Source organism: Chinchilla lanigera, unplaced genomic scaffold (genome assembly GCF_000276665.1).
Source record: "Chinchilla lanigera isolate Chin_1 unplaced genomic scaffold, ChiLan1.0 scaffold00017, whole genome shotgun sequence".
Lineage (NCBI taxonomy): Eukaryota > Metazoa > Chordata > Mammalia > Rodentia > Chinchillidae > Chinchilla > Chinchilla lanigera.
The window spans coordinates 1,501,148-1,521,759 of record NW_004955418.1 but is presented as its reverse complement, the minus strand read 5'-3'; the positions used below and the strand labels follow the sequence as shown (position 1 = coordinate 1,521,759).

General features: G+C 38.8%; 1 protein-coding gene across 5 annotated transcripts in view; it reads right to left on the bottom strand.

Annotated features, from left to right (window-relative positions):
* The window catches only part of Sil1 (SIL1 nucleotide exchange factor), a 260,709-nt gene that overhangs the window by 61,593 nt on the left and 178,504 nt on the right, over window positions 1-20,612 (bottom strand). The gene's annotated exons all lie outside the window — the stretch shown is intronic.

Below are 20,612 nucleotides of genomic sequence, written 5' to 3'. Positions count from 1 at the left end.
GCGCTTTTGCCGCTGAGCTAAATCCCCAGCCCCTTACAATTATAAAAAACAAAAAATTACCTCCTAAGAAGCTCTTTATGGACTGATAAAGAATGATGTTCAAGATACACTGTTAAATGGAAAAAGCAAATCATAGACTCATGCGTCTACTTCTGCATAAAAGCGGAAAACAAATACAGTTGTATTTACTTGAATACACACAGACATCTCCAGCAGTGACTGGCAACACTGGCTACTTTACAGAAGGGAAAAGGGGGTGGACTCTGTATAAGACATCCACTGTCCCAGAAAGCTTGGTATGCTCCAACAGCTTCTCACCTTTGCAAAAGGGGAAACTGCAGCTCATTCAAGTAAAAATTCATAGTGAGTTACAGGGCTGAAGGGAGAGGCTTTATGTGAACCTTGCAAGAACACATCACTTTTGGAGCCAGGAGTTGTCTGACTTAGCAGAAAATACCACCTGAATGCCACATCTGAGCCCCAAAACTCTGAGCTTTTGATTCATCTTTTCACCTGGGCTTTTAGCTGGTTCTTATGTCCTTGAACAAATCACTTTCCAGGGCACTAAGTAGGATGTGAAACTTCTCTACCCAGCCACTGATCACTGTCCACAGCTCTTGGGCAAGAACATCTGTGTAGCAAGGACTTGAGACTAAGTGTCACAGGTACGCATCAAGGCTTGACTACTCCTATCCTCTCTTCCTGGATGAGAAAAGACACCATCAATTTATTACTGGGCCCATCTTCTGCTTGGCCTTTATTTTTCTTTTAATTTCAGCACCCATCCCAAAAGTTTTCCATCAAGAAAATGAATGGTATGAAGACACTTGTTCAGAGTAAAAGCACTAGAGCTGGGCATGGTGGCACACACCTGTAGTCCTAGCACTCAAAACACTGGGGCAGGAGGATTACTTTCAGCTTGAGGCCTGCCTGAGCTCCATAGTGAATTCAAAGCCAGCCTGAACTACATATTGAGACCCTGCCTGAAAACCAAAGCAAAGCAAAGCAAAGCAAAGCAAAGCAAACCAAACCAAACCAAACCAAACCAAACCAAACCACAGAGTAAAGGCATCAAAGGGATCACTGTAAGGGAAAGTCCCTCTAGAAAAACCTCAGAACTCCCAGTCGAATGCCAAGCAAAAACTCTATTGGAACAGCTTTTAGTTTCAATTTCTTGCCATGAGAATCAAAACAACCAGGTAGACAGAGAAGGTAACTTGGGGAGGGCTCTTGCGAATTAGACCAGTGGTTTCATTTTATTACTCATGCTTTCCAAGTGATTTTTTTTTTTTTTTTTTGTACCGGGAATCAAACTCAGGACCTTGTGCTTGCCAGGCAGGCGCTTGTGCTGCTGAGCTATATCCCCAGCCCCCCAAGTGATTTTTAAAAGCTGCTTTATCCTTCCCATTTTGTGGGTTTTGTGTAAAGGGAAGGCTCCAGGACAGGCGAGTCTCTAGCCCACCCTATTCTGCACTTTCCAGTCAGAGAGAGCAGAAAGGCCTGAGATTGCTTCTTTCTGGCATAGTGGCCAGATTCTCTATCTAGATGGAGGTTGGGGCACCACGGTCCAGCTATAATCCTTTCCCGGCACCCTGGCTGAAGTGGCAGTGGGACCAAGGCAACTGATGAAATGCAGAAATAAAAGCATAGAGAAAATGGGACAAAAATAAATTAGTTTTAAACCGCAAGGTTCTGCAAATAAGTGAAATACAGTGGGGGCAAGGAAGCAGCCTTAGAGATTTCCCTGAACAAAGGGATTATGGATTGTCCGATGTGAGGAAATCTTTCTCTTCTGCAGCCACATGACAGCCTTTTTCTACTTGGCACAGTTCATTAAACACTTTGCACATATTCGAAGATAATAGGATGCGGCCAACTTCCTAAAAAAGCCCCAAGACTCTGCTACCAAGGCTTCTGTCCAAGCAGCACAGGACTGCAAGGCATGGCAGTCATCAGTGGGGCACAAGGGTCACTATTTCCTGCTGCCATTTTTCAATTACTGTCCTGTCCCTAGTCTTCATGCAGTCTCCTCTGCAGGTAATGGACTACTGTTAGCAGGAGAAGAGGCTGGGAGGAAAAACTGCTAATTGACAAGAATTCAATAAACAAAACATTCAAAAGTACTTGATAGGAGGGAGAGAACACAGAAAGTACCCTTGAAAAGATTCCCCATCTCTGGTTTGTGATTGAAACATCATAGAAAAGGCTGGGGATATAGCTCAGTGGCATAAGTGCCTGCCTGGCAGGTGAAATGTCCTGAGTTCTATTCCCAGTACTAAAAAAAAAAACAAAACATTTGGGGCTGGGGATTTAGCTCAGCGGCACAGCCTGCCTGGCAAGCACAAGGTCATGAGTTCGATTCCTGGTACAGGGGTAGGGGGAATCATAGAAAAAAAACACTCAGAAGGGGCTGGTTTAAAAAAACAAAAAAAAAAGGCAAAAGAGTATAAAAACATGCTCATTCCAGTGAAAACAAGACTATTTCTGGAGAGTTTAGTCAACGCTTTTTCAGGGTGTGCTGTCCATGGGCAGAAGCATGTGAGGAGGAGACTTCTAATGAGGATCAGTCCAGTCGGTGGCCACTGGGCACCTCCTAACATTTATGTACAGAATGGAAGGAAGCAACGGTCCAGAACAGAACTATCAAACCTCATCCTGGGGGCTGGGGATTTAGCTCAGCGGCAAAAGTGCCTGCCTGGCAAGCACAAGGTCGTGAGTTCGGTTACCGGTACCGGAGAAAAAACAAACAAACAAAAAAACAAAAAAAAAAACCTCATCCTGACCACCAGTTGGTACGGTGGGAGCCTCAACAGAGACCTTGCCATAAACCCCAGTTCTTCTGTCCCCACACCATTCCTACATCCTCCAAAATTAAAGTTGCAAGCTTGCGTAACTGGTGAAGAAAGATACTAGGAACCCCACTGAGGAACCTCAGAGGGGTGTCCTTTGTGTGAAAGTCTCTTAACTCTTCAAACTATATAAAGAATGTGGCTTTGACATCTGGGCTTAAAGTGTAACCCTCCAACAAGCTGTGTGCCTTTGGGAAATACCCTCCTCTGAAAAGCCAGAATTCTATTACTCACTCTGACTTGTGAGGATTAGGATGTTCACAATGGGGCCATAATTCCTATGTCTCACTGCTAAGAGGCTTGAACCACCAGTACTACACACATGACTGTCCCATCAGGTGGTTTATTGTTAATTCCATTAGTGAAAAGACCAATAAAAGTGATTAGATCCATTTGTAGCACTAGTGATACAAGCTGCCCGATGGAACAGTCATGCATGCACCACTGGTGGTTCAAGCTGGCAGGAGTGTGTTAAATTAGATGTTATATGAAAGCCCCCAGTCCTTGCATGCTCTTTTATTACATATCATGATCGCAGCAGATCTGGTTCAGGTTAGTCCTCTCTGGTATGCTCTGCAAGCCCTGATACTCCACAGATACAAAACTGATGCCAGAATGTTACATAGGGTGCTGTGGTACAGCTTAGCATTTTCAAAGCCCTGGGTTCCAGCCCTAGCACAGAAAACAAAACAAAACAAAACAAACACCACAAAAGGAAAGAAGGGAAAAGTAAAAAAATAGTGAGAAAAGAAAGAAAAGTTGGAAACAAAGCTTTTGTAAACAGTGAGGGGAGGAGGCACTGAAGGGAGGTAGGGGAATGGCAAAAAAAGAATCAAATTATATCACATACAGGTACAAATTCTGTACAATAAATGTAATCATTACATGTATCTAAAATGTACCAATAAAGTCTGATTAAAGAAAAAACCCCACCACAATAAAAATACATGGTATTCAACAAGTATGTACAATTTATATGTGTCAACTTAATATATATTTATAAAAAAGCCAGGGTGTAGCTCAGTGGTAGAACATGTGCTTATTTAGCATGTGTGAGGTCCCAAGTTCAATTCTCAACACTGCAAAAATGAAAAATAAGTAAAATACATTGATATATATTAATACATAACACTATATATAAACATATACATTAAAAATATATATATAAATAAAATATGGTGAGCAGTTTTACTACAACAGACCTTTCTTCCACTCTTTTTCTGCCTTTGAGCTGGCCAACCATGGACTGAACAACTGACACTGTGAGCCAGAATAAACCTTCCCCCTTTAAGGTACGAATGTCAGCTATTGTGTCTCAGTGAAGGGAAAGCAACTAGCAGAGTAATATATAAATAAATCCACAGAGAGAAGTTACAAGGGAAGTATATCATATGTCATCTTAGATAAAAAGTATAAAATTTATACTTTAACAATAAACCAAGATGAAAGTATAAAATTCACCACAAATGTCAGAGAGAGACCTGATGAAATGCATACTTAACATACCTATTTACACATACATATACAATTAGAGATAAAAGATGCAAACACATACAATCAAATGCCAGTACCATGCATGATCACGAAAAACCAAAATCATTCCTCACAAAAACAGACACAAATAAGCTGGGTATGGTGTCACAGGCCTATAATCCCAGCACTTGGGAAGCTGAGACAGGAGGATCACCACAAGTTCCAGGCCCACCTGAACTACAAAGTGAAACCCTGTCTGAAACCCTCTCTAGTACAGATAAAAGTACCTGTTAATCTATTTCTCATTTTACAAAAAAAATTTTATCATGCAAATAAAAAAGTAAACTGAAATGATACTATAAACAATAAGATGGTTCAGTAGGGTTGCTAGTAGTATTTAAAAAAAAAAAAACTCATTTCCAACAATGGTATGTCAGATTACTCAAACTCATCTTTTGAAAACTAACAAATAAGCTGAATAAAATATTTTAAATTTCTTTAAGAGGGAAAAAAGCAACAAAATGATTAGGAACTACTAGGCCAAAAGCGAAGGCAGAGAGGGAAGCCAGAGAAGTAACTACAGTGCTGAAACCACCCAGGCCTGTAGCATTCATAGATCCTGTCAAATGTCGCTTTAAGTTCTGGCAGCTGGCAGGGAAAAGAGGACATAAGCCAAGGACAAGAGCTACCCAGAGTCTTGTTTTGCTTGTTTGTTTGTTTGTTTTCTGGTACTGGGAATCAAACTCATAGGCAGGCACTGTACCGCTGAGCTAAATCCCCAGCCCCCAGAGTCTTAAACTGAAGTCTCAGCAAAAGAGGAATGCAAAAAGAAACAGATCATAGTTGAAGAGATAATATCTGAAAATATTCTAGAACAAATGAAAGACAAACTCAGATTGAATAAATTCAACAAATCATAAGCAGAAAAAATTATTTATACCACACATATCTCATGGAAAAAAAACCAGAAACCATTGAGAAAATATTAAAAGCAGTTAGGAAAAAAAAGATTAATTTCCAAAGAATGGCCAAAGTTACTATTTCCAAAGTTGGTAAAAGCTAACTTTTCAAAAGCAACAACAGGGGCTGGGGATTTAGCTCAGCGGCACAGCACCTGCCTGGCAAGCGCAAGGTTGTGAGTTCAATTCCTGTTACCGAAAAACAAACAAACAAACAAAAAACCCAAAAGCAACAACAGACAGCAGAACAGAATGTATATTTAATTTGCTGAAAGAAAGCAAATATTACCATGGAATTCTACATCCACAGAAAGTACCTTTTCAGAATAAGTACAAAACTAAAACATTTTAGGCAAAAACCGGAAGTCTGACACCTTACATAATGTGTATATATACAAACAGGTATGTGTATGTACATATATGTATGAGATATACATATACATATGTTTCCTAATTTATAATGGAGTTACATCTAAGTTGAAAATGCTGCAAGTAGAAAATGAATTTTAAGACATCTAATTACTGAACATCATAGGTTAGCAACACACTAGACTATAGAGTATTGGCTATTTACCCTCATGGTTGCATGGCTGACTGGGGTTGTGGCTTGCTGCTGTTGCCCAGCATCACGAGAGAGTACTACACCACATTTTTCTAGTGAAGAAAAAATATTTCACACGTACATCTGGGTATAGTGGTATGTGCTTATAATCACAGCACTCTGGGAGGCTGAGGCAGGAGGATCACAAGTTCCCAGCCAGTCTGGGTAACTTAGTAACTTAGTGAGATCCTGTCTGAAAAACAGGGGGCTGGGATATATAGCTCACTGTGGAATGGGGATATTTCAGTCTAAAAGCACAGAATATACATTCTTCTCAGGTATATGTAGGACATTTACAAAAACTGAATATATACTGTATTAGCTTCACATTACTGTAATAAAATACCTGAGGCAATAAACCTATAAAGATAAGAGGTTTATTTTGGTTCATGGTATATGATCACTGGCCCCATTGCTCTGGGTCTCTGGGGAAAGCACCAGATGGTACCTGAAGGGAGGGTATGTTGGAGCAAACTCACTCAGGAGCCAAGAAGCCCAGAAAACTGAAAAACTGGGCCGAAACCCCAGAGATCCAGCATGTGCCCCAGCAACCTCAGGTTCTCCCAGCAGGCCTCACCTCTTAAAGGTTCCACCTCCTCCCAACAGTGCTACCCAGAGACCACACCCTCAACACATGCACCTTCGGGGGATGTTCAGCCAAACCACAGCAGATACTAACCAACCAGAAAGTCTGATTTCAAATGACTAAGTAAACCGGGCGTGGTGGCACACACCTATAATCCCAGCACTCAGAAGGCTGAGGCAGGAGGACTGCTATGAGTTCATGGTTAGATGAGATGAAGATATATTAAAAAAAGGAAAGAAGCTTTGTGGTTCTTATGTGTGACTAGATTTTCATGCCACTGTGTGAGCTGTGCCTACCTCAAACCTTCTTACAATGTCAGTACATTACCTGTCTGATGTGAAAAGAAAAAATAAAAGAACAGTTTAGAGATGTTAGAAACAGATGGTACAATATAATCCTCAAATAGAGAATACAGGGCAGAGCCGATGAACCACACAGTGCTGGTAATAAACCAGGAATTTCCGTAAGTAAAGTCTGTAGCTTAAAAAGGTACACTGAGAGCCAGAGGGTAAATTAAAATAAAGCATACGTGGACATTAAAATGCCAAAATTTGACAATAATAAATACAAATGAAAAACATTTAAACAATCATGGAAAAAATGATTGGCTATAGAAGGCAAAACTATTAAAATGGCAATAGATTTTTCATCAGTAACAATATATACCATAAATATAACTAGATATACCACCACTTGGGTGGGAGGGCAAAATGACAAAGGTGTCAGGAAAAACTAAAAGGCTTACCGCCCCCAGGCATTTGCTTCAAGAAAAACTAAGACTGAATCTCAAAAGGAAAACAGGCAACAACAACAACAAAGAAAGCAAATCAGTAAACATGAAAAAGTATGAACCATCAAATGCTGATGTTAAAAATGATAATAATCACTAACTTATGAAGTTGTTAAAGTACTACCCAACAATATCACGGAAATGAAGACTGGAGACCCTAGAGTTAAAACACTCTTGGAGTTTCTGCAATGTGTGAAAGGAGGTTTGCTTTAAACTCTAATCTTCAGCACCTCAATGAAGCATGTTAAAAATTCACTGTTGAAACAGATGGTAGAAAATAATCCAAATATGTCAATAAATCACACAAAAAAAGGAATTAATTCAAAAAAGGGAATTAACACACACAGACATACAAAGCATTATCCAAGAAATAAAAAGCACTTCCTCTCTTGGGCTAGGGGCATAGCACGCATAGGACATGTAAAAAAAGTAACCACATGTGATAGGTGAAACAAAGGCAGTCTTAGCCAGGTGTGATGGTGCATACCTATAATGAGGCAGGAGGATTTCAAGTTTAAGCCCAGCCTGGGACACTGAGTGAAACCTTGTCTCAAAATTAAAAGAAATAAGAAAAAAAGAAAGGAAAAAGGGTTGGGATGTAGCTCAGTACAGAGCCCTTGGGTTCAATTCCTAATAACAAGAAAAAAAAAGTCTCAGTACCAAGGAATTACTGTCATACAGACCATAATCTTGGCACACAACAGTAACAAATAAATACAGGAAAGGAAACAATGTATTTGGGGAACTAAAACCACATTACTAAATAATTCATGGCTTTTTTTTAAACCTATGATTTAAATTATACAACATTTAACTATGCTATGCACTCAGTTTGAAAAGTCAGGAAAGGAAAAATGCCACTGTGAAAAAGGAAAGGGGAAAAAAAGAGCACTCAAAGGTAGTATATAGAAGAAAATAATAAAGTTAATTGCAGAAATAAAGATAGAAAACAAAGAGGAAAACCCAAACAAATACAACCAAAAGACTACGCTAATAAGACACAAATCTAGTGACATGGGCCAAGTAAACCATGAAAGAAATACAGATAAAAACTGTTATAAGTAACAAGGGGGGTATAATGACAGAGGGAGGGCAGCATGGACAAAAAAAATCCTATGAAAATACTATAAATAATTTTTGCCAGCAAATTTTCTAAATCAACAATTTTATAGAAGAAAGACGACTAAAATTGATTCAATGAGAGAAAAAAATCTAAGGAGACTTATAATATTAACAAAATTAAATAAGTAATTTTAAATACTTGTAAAAAGTGTAAGTCCAGATAGGTTCCCCCCGCTTGTGCTTGCCAGGTAGGCACTGTGCCGCTGAGCTAAATCCCCAGCCCCAGTCCAGGTAGTTTTACAGGTGAGTTTTACGCAGTCTTTAAGGAACGGGCAATCCTATTTTATACAAAATGTCCTAGACACTAGAAGGCGAAAGGGCACATTATAAATCCTTTCAGGATATTACTGTAACCTCGATGCAAGAACAGTGTGATGAAGAAAACACACAAGGCCTGCGTAACTCTCATCACAGATGTAAAAACTGTAAGTAAAACTAGCAAAATACAGAGGGAAATTTAGTCAAGGTTTATACCAGCGCTCAGCTATGTCTCCCCACAGGATGGGCGCACATTCTTAACTGGCACAAAACCACCATGCTGACTGACAGTGGTCATGTACAATCTAAGAGAAAAGAGTCTGGAAAATTATGGTTCTTTGCCTTAGTAAGAATGAGCTGCTTGTTCCATGTGCAATTTTATTCTCACACTGGCCACTCTATACTTTATCTTTTAATTTTTTTGGAAAAGCTTAGTTGTTCAAATTAAAAGTTTATTTGAAAAGCTTGTTTTATGAGTACCATGAAAACTATATAAAGTAATAATTTTAAAATTAACCCACTAATTAGTATAAAAAAACAAAGCTTTACCCATCAATTCTGAGAATGATGTACCATTTGCAATTAGATTTTTTTCCCTCTTCTTAGGAGAAACTGCAGCCTGAATATTATGCTTCTCATTCACTTCCTTGTTTTACTAGTTAAAATGGTATTGTGTACATATATGTATAATTGTTTTGTTTAATTTACACAATACAAATTTTATCCTACTCACTAGAAAAATTAGCAAGCTATATCTAACAAAATATTAAAGTAAACCATTATAGCATCTCCTAATGTAATTTATCACATTATCAAGTTAATAGCAAAATCATATAGTACCTCAACAGACACTAAAAATTGATAAATTAAAAAATTCTTAGGAAACTAGGAATAGACTGCTATTAATCTATTAACAGCCTACACTGTATCCAAAAGTATACCTTAATTTAATACAATTATATGTTTTTCAGTCTATTAGTCTGGCTGTTAATCTATGTTCATGACCATTAACTTGATAAAGATAAAAATAAATCTGATGCTGAAAAAAAATCTATAAGCCTATAATATATATCACATTTAATAGTAAAATATTAGAATCACTCCCTTTAAAGACAATAAAAGGGCAAATACCATTGGTATTTCAATAAACATTACATTAAAGGTGCTAGATTGTTCAATAAGGGAGAAATGAAGAATAAAGATTGGAAAGAAAAGTTTTTTAAAGACAGTATTACTGTATTATCTACAAAGAACCCCCAAGAAAAGAATACAGATAAACTATTAGAACTAATAGGTCCAGCAAATTAATTCGCTATAAAACCATATACCAATGTAAGAAACAATGTCTTTTCTATCAAATATGAACAAGAGAGTGTCTCCATCTTAAACTAGCCCACCCTAGGCTTCCCTATCCCTTATGCCAGGATTACAATTGTGACAGCTACAAGAGATGTCTGCTTGGCTTAGATTTTGGCCAAGGACTTTCAGTTGTTCAAATCCCCAGACCCCTTTTTAGCAATCCTGCCCTGCAACCCTTAGGCCCTCCCTCCCTTCATGCTGCTTAGACTAGTCGATCAGGACAGACTGTGAACCTTCAACCCAGCCAATAGGGGTAAAGGCCAGATGCTTCTCAAGCAGTTGGGATTAAAAAAGAATTTTTAAAAAGCCTGTTGCACTCTCTGTGTGTGCTTGATAGTCGCCTTAGGGGTGTTGCGCACCCTTATGCAGAAGTAAACTTGCCTTGTCAAAATTTGTTGGTGTCTGAGTGCTTCATTATCTGCACCAACAAATTCCCAACACCAATAACCATGTAGAAAATGAAAACTTGAAAATTACCATATTTGCAATAAGAAATACTATAAGCCAATTATTATATCAAAAGAAAGTCAATACCAATATGGAAAAAATTGTTTTATGAAAAGATTTAAAAACATCTTTTTTGTAAGTGCAAAAATATACCACTGTGACAATTAAGAACAATTATCAACTTGATTGGCCTGGGACTTGTGGGGAGGGGAGAAGGAGGGAGGGACAGAGGGAGTGGGGGAAAGAAGACACACAAAAAACCTCATAGCTGTATATACAGTATGATTCCAATTAGAGGGGAAATAATACTAACCTCTAGAGCAGCCAGGGAAGAGTAAATTAAAAATGAGATATACCATATATCATATCATATCATATAGCATATATCCATCAGATCTGCAGAAACTACAAACTCTAATGATATCGAAGTTTGACAATGACGTAGAGAAACAACTTCTCAAGCACGGTAAAAATTTATTTCCACCAGCAACCACTTTGGAAAACAATTTGGTATTCCATTGTGTTGACAGTGTGCACAGTGTTTGACCTAGCAGTCCTACTTTTATACCCTAGGGAAATGCTTGCACATGTGCCCAAGGAGTCACGTACAAAGACATTCATATTAATACTGAGTGTAACAGCCAAAAGCTGGCAGAAACCTAAATGTCCATTAATAAACAAATAAATAAATTAAGCCTATTCAAAAAATGGGAGGCAAACTGTTTATAGGAGATGTAAACAGTTCTACATGGGACAACATGGGAAACTACTAAAACAGTTTCTACATATATCTACATATAGGAGAAATGTATATATGATAAACTATAGAAACTACACATGACATACACCAACCTCAGAACAAAGGCTGCCACTAGTGGAGGAGAAAGGGAAACAGTGAGAACGGGAAAGGGCCTTCAACTATATCTTCTATTTCTTTAAAAAAATCTGAAGAAAATATAGCAATTTTTAGTTTATTAAATCTAGGTAACAAGTGTAAGACTTTTAAAACTTTCATGTTTGAAATGCTTCGTATTCTTGCAAGAATATGAAAAATACTGATGTACTCTTGTTGCAGAAGACTTTACTAAGCATCATAAAACTAGAAACTATGAATAGATTATCATTTTTCTTCAAATAAATAAATAATAAATTTTTAACTTCCACACCGGACAGTATCATAAATAAGTTCATACTTCATGATACTTGGAAAAAACACTGCCAACACAAAAGTTTCAATCTGTAAAACATAAAAAGTTCTCATATTATCATCAATGCCCTGTAGCACAAATTGTTTCACAAACTAATAAAATCAACTGTGCCCTCTGAAGGAATAGTTTCTGAGGTCCTTGTTTGACAACTGTTCTAATCCAAGGAGGGCTCCTGCAGACAGCTTACTCCCTGGTTCCGTCCTGCAAACAGCCTGCCCACAGTCTGTGCTGGAGATAAGTCCTTGAATTTCCCCCCAGTTGTCTATTACCACAACTTTCAGCATTCTTGAGAGTATCCTGAGGTTTGACCTGTGGCATGCTCTGTTGCAAATGAAGTCAGTTCCTTTGTGAAGAGATTAAGGACAGTTTTAGAGCTTGCTTCTTCCCCAGGCAAAAATCCCTGAGTTAGGACTCCAGAGATGTGGATGGAACAATGACAAACTTTTCTCTCAGTGAAAGTAGGAGCTGAATTTGTGGATTGGAGGACAGCAGTCTGAAGACCTCTCAATTTTCCTCTCTTGGCATGGAACTCCCACCTTAGGTGCACACTATAATCATATAGCCAAGGCCAAGGTAGAACTTCCATTCCCCGAATGGGAGAAGGGCTAAAGCAGGAACTCAATTCCCAAATGCTCTAATGCCTGCGCCCAGAACTAAGCTCAATGACAGGATGAGGAATGCTATCCTCCCAAGTGGGAGTGGGGGGATGGGAAAACCCTGCTTTATTGATTATGGCAGCTTGGGGCGCAGTCTCTATCACATCAAGCTGGAATAAGGGGAAACGAAGCAGTCTTGCATCAGGTAACGCAGACTCTCCTCTTTCCTACCAAACTTAATAGATTTCTTTATTTACTGTCTGCCCTAAGGACCATTTCCAGAGCTTTTAATTGTTTGTGGAGTGGGTAAGCAAAGCTCTTCACATTGTCATGCCACAAGGTGATCTCTCCTATATATCACTTATGTTTTATGACAAGCAGTGTATTCTCTACAAAAGCAGTAAGAATTCTAAAAGTGAAAACGGACAGAGGGGCTGAGGTCTGCTAGGAGGTAAAAAAGTAAGAACTCTCAAACAGTAAGTCCATGCTGGCTGTTTCCCTACCAGTTGCTACTGTTCCACCCTTTCCTCAAAGAGATGAATTATCTTCTTTCCAGGAACCTCAGCACCTATGAACACATACTTAATGAAAACTGTAGCAGACCAGAAGTACCTCTAACTTTGGGGAGGCATAGTGGATTCCTCCTCAAATGAAACACAGATGAAACCAAGAAAGAAATGTTGTAAGCAACTATAGTGACAACTAATCCTAGAAATGATGAACAGGCCAAGTAACTAGGCTAATAACAGAACACTGCTTTCCCTCTTTTTGCCACTTCTGGTAATTTGTAGCTAATCAGTCTTTTCTCTACCTGTTTGTATAACCCTACTGCTTTGTGTTCTTGTTATGCTACTAGCAATGAGCTTCTTCAATTATACTGGGGATTCAGTGGACTTCTGGAATCAAAATTCAGGGTTGGGGTTAGTTTTGTTTTGTTTCAGCAGTACTGGGGGTTGAACTCAGCATCTTTATTCTGAGCTATATTCCCAGCCCCTTTTTTTATTTTTTGACAGGGTTTACTAAGTCACTAAGGTGCCCAGACTAGACTTGAACATATGACCCTCCTGCCTCATTCTCCCAGAGCGCTGGGATTACAAGTGTGCACCACCATTCCCAGCTTCTCTTAGGATTTGGATTTTATTTCATTCTCTCTCAGGGACACCACAAAAAAAGAACATAAAGTTATTTATTTTCCCTTGTTTGCTAAATTGAACATTTAAGAAAATGTTTAAATATTTAACCCAACATTTTCTGGTGGTTTTTTTTTTTTTTTTTTTTTGATACCAGGAATTGAACTCAGGACCTTGCACTTGCCAGGCAGATGCTTATGCTGCTGAGCTATATTCCCAGCCCCATTTTCTGGTATTTTGAACCAAGAGTGTTTCTTGAGAAATGTACACTCTACTGTTAGATATAGAAGTCTCTCAGTTTTGCTTTGTTTTGCTATTTACTGTTTAAATGTTAACTACAAAAACCATATATGCTCACTGAAGAAAAGGTTTCCTTTTTCTTAAAAGTATTTGGTGATTTTAGTTTTTGTGTCAGACTATACTCTAAACAGCCACATGGAACTTACCCTCTGTAAGATAATATGGTTATCATGTCCTTGGGTACCAGTACCCTTTCCCACAAAGCTTCCAGTTTTGTTGAGGAAATACATGAACAGACTGGCATACAACAGAGAAGTTGATGTATCAAAGAATCAGTTTTCAAGTCCAGACAACAAATGCTAACAATGCTAAGATAATGAAAAGAACTTTGTGGCTGGGACTATGCAGGGAAGAAATTAAGAAGAGGTAGTCAGGTAGTCAACAATGAAAATGTCTGAAGGCAGCCACAAAGAGGATGTGGAGGAGTCCAGGGCACATCACAGAGATGGATTCAAAAGAAATGCTGAAAAGACAAGTTAATTAAGCAAAGTGGTGCCTCCCTCCCAGAATGAAGTCTTGATTTCTGCAGTACTCAGGGCAGCTGGTCAGGCTCACAGCTCATTTTCCATTTGTCATTAATTGCCATCTGAAAAAAGTAATCAGACTTTGAATGCAGTTTAAGAGCTACGGCTATCCAATTGCCTGGGCCAATTTAGTTATTATGCTAATCAATTTATCGGATACAAATGATTTGAGCACCTCCCCTGTCACTGGAGGAGTATGAGAAAATTAGCAACTGGAGACAAGAGGTCAGACTAGTCTTAGGGGTCACATTTAAACTTTTATTTAAATGCTGGCATCTCCAACGTCTGACCTCATCCCAATCTCTAACCTTCTATTTTCTGGGCCTTCAGCCAGTTGGGGTAACACTCATATCCACAGCCCTAGATTTAAAGGGTCAAGGTGTGGTATCTGAATCATCCACTATTACATCATTAATAATAAAAACAGTACTATTCTCTCAGCCTCCATTTCTTAGCTGATGAACAATTCATTTCCTAGGTATCAGTTTGTTTCTTCATTTATTCATTCAATAATTTCTAAGCATTCAGTCAATGCTAGGTCCTGTGCAATATACTAGTGAGACAGCAAAATTATGATAGAAAAGGGATCAGATTCCTGCCAAGTACTCTTTAATAAGGGATATCAATAAATAGGTAATCAAACAAAGATATAATTACAAATTACAAATTTACAAATCAAACAAAGATGTAATTACAAATCATCAAATTTTAGATGAGTGCTACGAAGAAGAGGAATTTAAAAGAACTTTAAAAGATTTGAAATTTTAGTAATATGAATATATGTTCAGTTGCAAATAACAGAATAATGACTAACAGTGGTTTTAAAAAAAACAAAGACTTTAATTACCTGTTACAAGAAAATCTGCAAGTAGGTGGTTCCAAAAACACTATACGGACTAAACTACATCACAAAGGCCTCAGGCTCCTTCTGTCTTTCCCCTCTATTAAGAAGGTTGGCTTTCTGTTATCATGTTTTCACCTTGCTGACCCAGGACAACTACAATCAAGGCAGGAAGCAGTGGCCGTGGTCTGCTTACTATCCTTCTTCTTATAGGAGAAAATCCTTCCCAGAAGCCTCCTAGCATATCCTTTCATATGTCACTGGTCGGAACTGGGTCACATGCCCATCTCAAAACCAATCCACATCCACAGAGAATGGGCTTACGATGCTTAATGCAGACTACTCAGTACTGGATTCCTAGCATTGGAGGAAGGAAGCTTTCCCTAAACAGGCTGCTGTGCTCACAATACCAATAGTCTTTAAAGCAGAAGAAAAAGGGACATGGTTTAGTATGTAACAATAGTGGAAATAAAAATCCATGGGACTTGTGCACCAACTTAATGAAAGAGAATAAAGACATAAATATCATTCAAAAGTTTCAAGCTTGGAAACTACAATAATTACAGTGCCAAGAATATATAAAAATAGAATGTGGGAAGGAACTTCTAATGTGAGAGAGACAATGAGTTAAACTCTCTCCTCCTTGAGTTTGAGGTGGAATTAAACAGCATGGTACAAATGTAGGATAAGACCTCAAGAGAAAGCCTGGACTTAAATGTAGATATTGGTGTCCACAATGAGGTAGAATTTGAAACCATAGTAATAAAGACCATGAGAGGAGAAAATAAAAAGAAAGACAAGACTAGAAGAATCTTGGTGGTAGATACAATTAGAAAACAGTAAGAGGGTAACGTTGTCATTTAAAAAAAAAAAGGAAAGAAAGTAATTCATTACAGATATCCCCAAAACAAGGGACTACAATGACATGGCAGCCAAGAAGTACTGTTTTCAAGAGAAAGTAGTGGTCAACCATTGTTGACTGCTAAAGAAATGTCAATAATCCAAAAGTGCCCTTGAAAAAATTCAGGGATATTAGGGCACAAACCAGACTGTAGGAACCGTAGATGTAAGGACCTTAACATAATACACATGTGCACTCATTTGTATTTTCTGTCTGTTCTTTCAGAAGTTTAGAGATGACGGGAAGGAAAATATAGGTTGGCAGGTTGGCAGGCTGGCAGTGATGGCCAAGTTGAAGGTAGGACAGGGTCGGTGGATAGTAACTTGAGTATGACTGTGGGCTGAGAGGGAAGAGTACAGAAGCAGGGAAGAATAAGGAACACTGAAGGTAACTGAGAAAACAGGAAGAGGTGAAGAGGCCAGAGGTCACAATGAGGACAACAAGCACATTCAACAGGACACGGCAAGATGAGAAGAGAATGGAGCAGCTGGAGAATAAGAGATACTGGGGAAAATGGGTAAAAATTTCAAGATAACAGATAACAGAGATAATAAAAGTAAATGTCCATGGAATTACGAATGTTGTTCCCAGCAAGCCCCAAAAAAGCCATCAGGAAAGAGGGGTGAAGTTGCAGGTGAGCAGTGAAATTCACCAAGGGCTGCAGAAAAGAAAACTGGAAACTGAAGGCCCACTGATATAGAGAGGACATGGTCATATGACACTGGAAGAACGGTTAAAAATTACAGTGGTGCCTTGGTTTATGAATTTAATTTGTTCTACAACTTTGGAAAAGAAGGCCACATTTGCATTTGTGTAGGAAAGATGGTTGTGGCGTGTTCGTCATCCAATGCAGTTTGCAACGAAAACATTATTCTGCCAAATGCTTCTGTTTGCAAACCAATTTGTTTGCAAACAAAAGTGTTTGAGTTAGCACTGTAATTGGTAAAACAGCACGCAGGCCACAACCGAGGACACTAGAATGCCCAAAAAGCATGGAATAATGGGGTACCAGGCTGGCAGAGAGACACATTCATTCTATAAAGGGATATATAGATCCCGAATCTGCCAAGAAGGTTCAAGGAAGATATCAAGGAGAAAGAGCTTAGAACTTAATCCTCTCCTAGAGATTCATCATTCTGGGTAGCAAATATACATCTCTTGTGGACTGAGCTTAGTTCCATGACATCTTGCACAATGTGGACAGTTCAAATAAAAGCATTACATTCATGAACATTTATAAGCCCATGTGACTGCACAATAATTCATATATGTGCATATGTGAACATGAGTTATCAAAGATGGATGCAGGACACACACACACACACACATACACACAAACCAAAAAAAACAAAAAACTGAGGCAGGGGCATAAGAATGATAAATCCAATGTTACCTGGGACAGGCACACCAGTTTCTTGATAGTTTAACTCCTGACAGTTAAATAGTAAAGATATTATATAGGGAGACAGGAGGAAAGCAAAAGCAGGCAGTCTGATGGCTAAGAAGTAAAACCAAAACCACACTACAAATTACATGATCTCTGAGATTCACAAAGGGCTTATCTGGGAGTCTAAAGACTCCTGGTAGGTCAGATTACAATCAGACACACAGGTGCCACTGTGAGATGACATCAGGTCACAGAAAGGCCAATGAAAATAACTTAAAGGAGGAGAAACAAGGTTTTAAAAAAGAAACAAGCTACAAGCTGCCATCCCTGTACATTCTTCTTAACCTGTCTTATACACAAGCAACAAGCAGAAGAAAATGAGTATGTGACCCATAATTGGGTGTGAATAACATTTACATAAAGCAGCAAACTATATTTCAGTGGCCATACCAATTATATTTCCGTCATCTCTTGCTTCTTGATCTTGGAATAATTGCTTCATGTTTAACACTGAAGAAGAGATTTCTTCATTCACATATATGTGTGTAGAAGCCTTATTAAGCAATTAACCCAGGCAGGCAAATAAACACCCTGCTGAAGTAGCAAGATTAGTACCAAGAGATGTGGTAGAACATAAACACCTTAACAGAAAATGAGAATAAAGGTTTGTGCTGTAGAAAGAAATAAAACAAGAATTTCCTTATACTAAAAAAGGACACATCATGATGAAAGTGATGATGATTTTGATACCATCTTATTATAGACAAGTATAAGATAAGCATTTTCACAAGACAGATTGTATAACATGTTATTAGGTATTCAACTTTATGAAATGCAGAATATATATTATTGTTCCCAGTTAACAAATTAAAAAGGTGAGGCTTTCTTTCTTTTTCTTTCTTTGTTTTTTGTGGTACTGGGAATTGAACTCAGGACCTTGTACTTGCCAAGCAGGCCCTTGTGCTGCTGAGCTATATCCCTGGCCCAAGGTGAGACTATAAACACAGAGAACATAGAGAGAGGAGTCCATGACTACACAGTGCTCATGATTCCTTGAATGCCCTTTTCACAAAGAACAGACTTATCCAGTCATTTTGTATATACGTGTGCAGTACATCTGTATACACCTGAATGCTGAGAGCAGTTAGGGTTGTGCAGAGCCAACACTCAGGACAGCAAGAGTACATAATGAGTATCAGACTACAGCACTGAAACCTGCCTTTATGAACAGAAATATTCTTACCTTGTATCAAGCTCTTCTTTGAATAAAACATTGACATTTTCATCGTGTTTGGGAGCCTGCTGTTGGCTTCCAAAAGCTCTGGCACCATACCATGCTGTCACTGTAACAGCTCTCCAGTGAGCCATCAAAAACCCAGCTAGAACATTTTGAATACAGGAGTTTGCTTGCCACCAGAACGCTAAATTGCAATATTTTATATTTATCTCTATTTAAATTTTAGTGATGCTGCATAAATGTTAACATGGTCTTATGCTAATACAATCACAGAGAAGTTTTACTAATATCTCCTATTGGCATAGCCTCTGGGTGACTTATGGTCTGCTAAGCAGGCCCCAATGCACGCTTCTCAATTCACTTAATTACTCCTCCTTAAGTAAGATATGATGTGAAGATGCTATATAGTTCACCCATGACAGGTATTTCCAGAAGCAATGGCAAGGGATGGGTAGGATAGCCTGTTCATATTGAAGGTAAAAAATATTTAATAAGGCAAAGATTTCCAAAAAAGGATCTGGACAGAGAGGTTAATGTTTGATTTAGTCCATTTCTGGCTTAAGAAGCAAAAGGCAAGTCTTAGTAAGTTCTCAAGTATCTAAAGTTTATGGGGATAATATCCTGGACTTCCTGGGGCTGAAACTGCACCTAACAATGACAAACTTGAAGATTCTCCACCTTTCTTCTAGTGGCTGCACCAATTTCCTTGGGCTTCCTGGGAAGCTCCAGGATGTGAGACCGAAGAAGATAGAGTTGCCCCGGAGGCCAGTGCTTGCCTATCTGTAAGACAACCACAAGACAATTAGGGCCTGTCTTAGCTACTTTCCTCTTGTTGCTAAGACAAAAAAGTACTCAACACACAAAATTAAAGGAGGAAAGGTTTATTTAGCTCACAGTTTGTACAAGTTTCAGTCTATAATCAGTGGATCCAAGGCAGGGAGGCACATGGCAGAGGGGCAACTGTTCACGGCAATGGAAGACAGCAAAAACAACAAGGGAGACAGACAAGACTCGTTCTGCCCCTTATGTGGTACACAGGCTACACCTCCCCTAGGGCAGGTGTAGCACTCACACCCTTAATCCTAGCCAGAACTACTTGCCGAAGCAGTCAATGGACTGATTTACTAATTATATAACCTTAATCCCAGCATCACACACTCTAGATTCAGCCACCTCTGAAAAAGCCCTAGGACTGCATGAGGCTCTGTGGGGACACGTAGACATAAACCATAACAGGGCCTAAAGATCAAGGCAGGCAGGGATAAGGAAAACAAAAGACCTACAGTGCTCTCACCCCCTTATCACAGAACAAATCTTTTGGCCTTCCTAGCTCTGCCATTTATTTTACTATGAAAAGATGCTGAAACTCTTTCAACTTGAGGAGGCATCAGATTGAGATTCTAATTAAATAAAGATAAGCATGGATAAAAGGCAAAGGAAATCTTTTCAAAACAAAGCCTACCATGGTAAACATGTTCAAAACAGCCTTTCTCCTGCACCATCACAACCTCCACATCGAGGCAAGGTAGCCCTAATAAGTCACCACCAATTCTCTTGCAGCAAGAATCAGAATATTTTTTTCCTGTTTTAGAGGTACAAATGGGGGCTGGGGATTTAGTTCAGTGGCACAGTGCCTGCCTGAAAGGCGCAAGGTCGTGAGTTCGATTCCCGGTACTCGGGGGAAAAAAAAAAAAAAAACCAAAAAAAAAAAAAAAAAAAATAGAGGTACAAATGATACTAGGGCAGATTTTGAGAAGTGGGAGGAACTACTGCATTCCAATGGAGTAATGGCAGCAGGAAGATGTCCTGACTTTTTTAAGATGAGCAGAATGATAATGTATTGACATCTTTCTGCATCATTCTTTCAAGACACAGTCTCCCGATTCCTTTTGCCTGACCAGTTTTCTAGCACAAACCAAACTAATTGAAATTCTAAAGAACTCCGAACCCAGAGAGTACAATGACCTGACTGCATGTTGACTGGTTCCAGACAACTAGGAGAAGACGTATTCCCCTCGAAAGGCCTTCTTTGGTCAGGTTCATC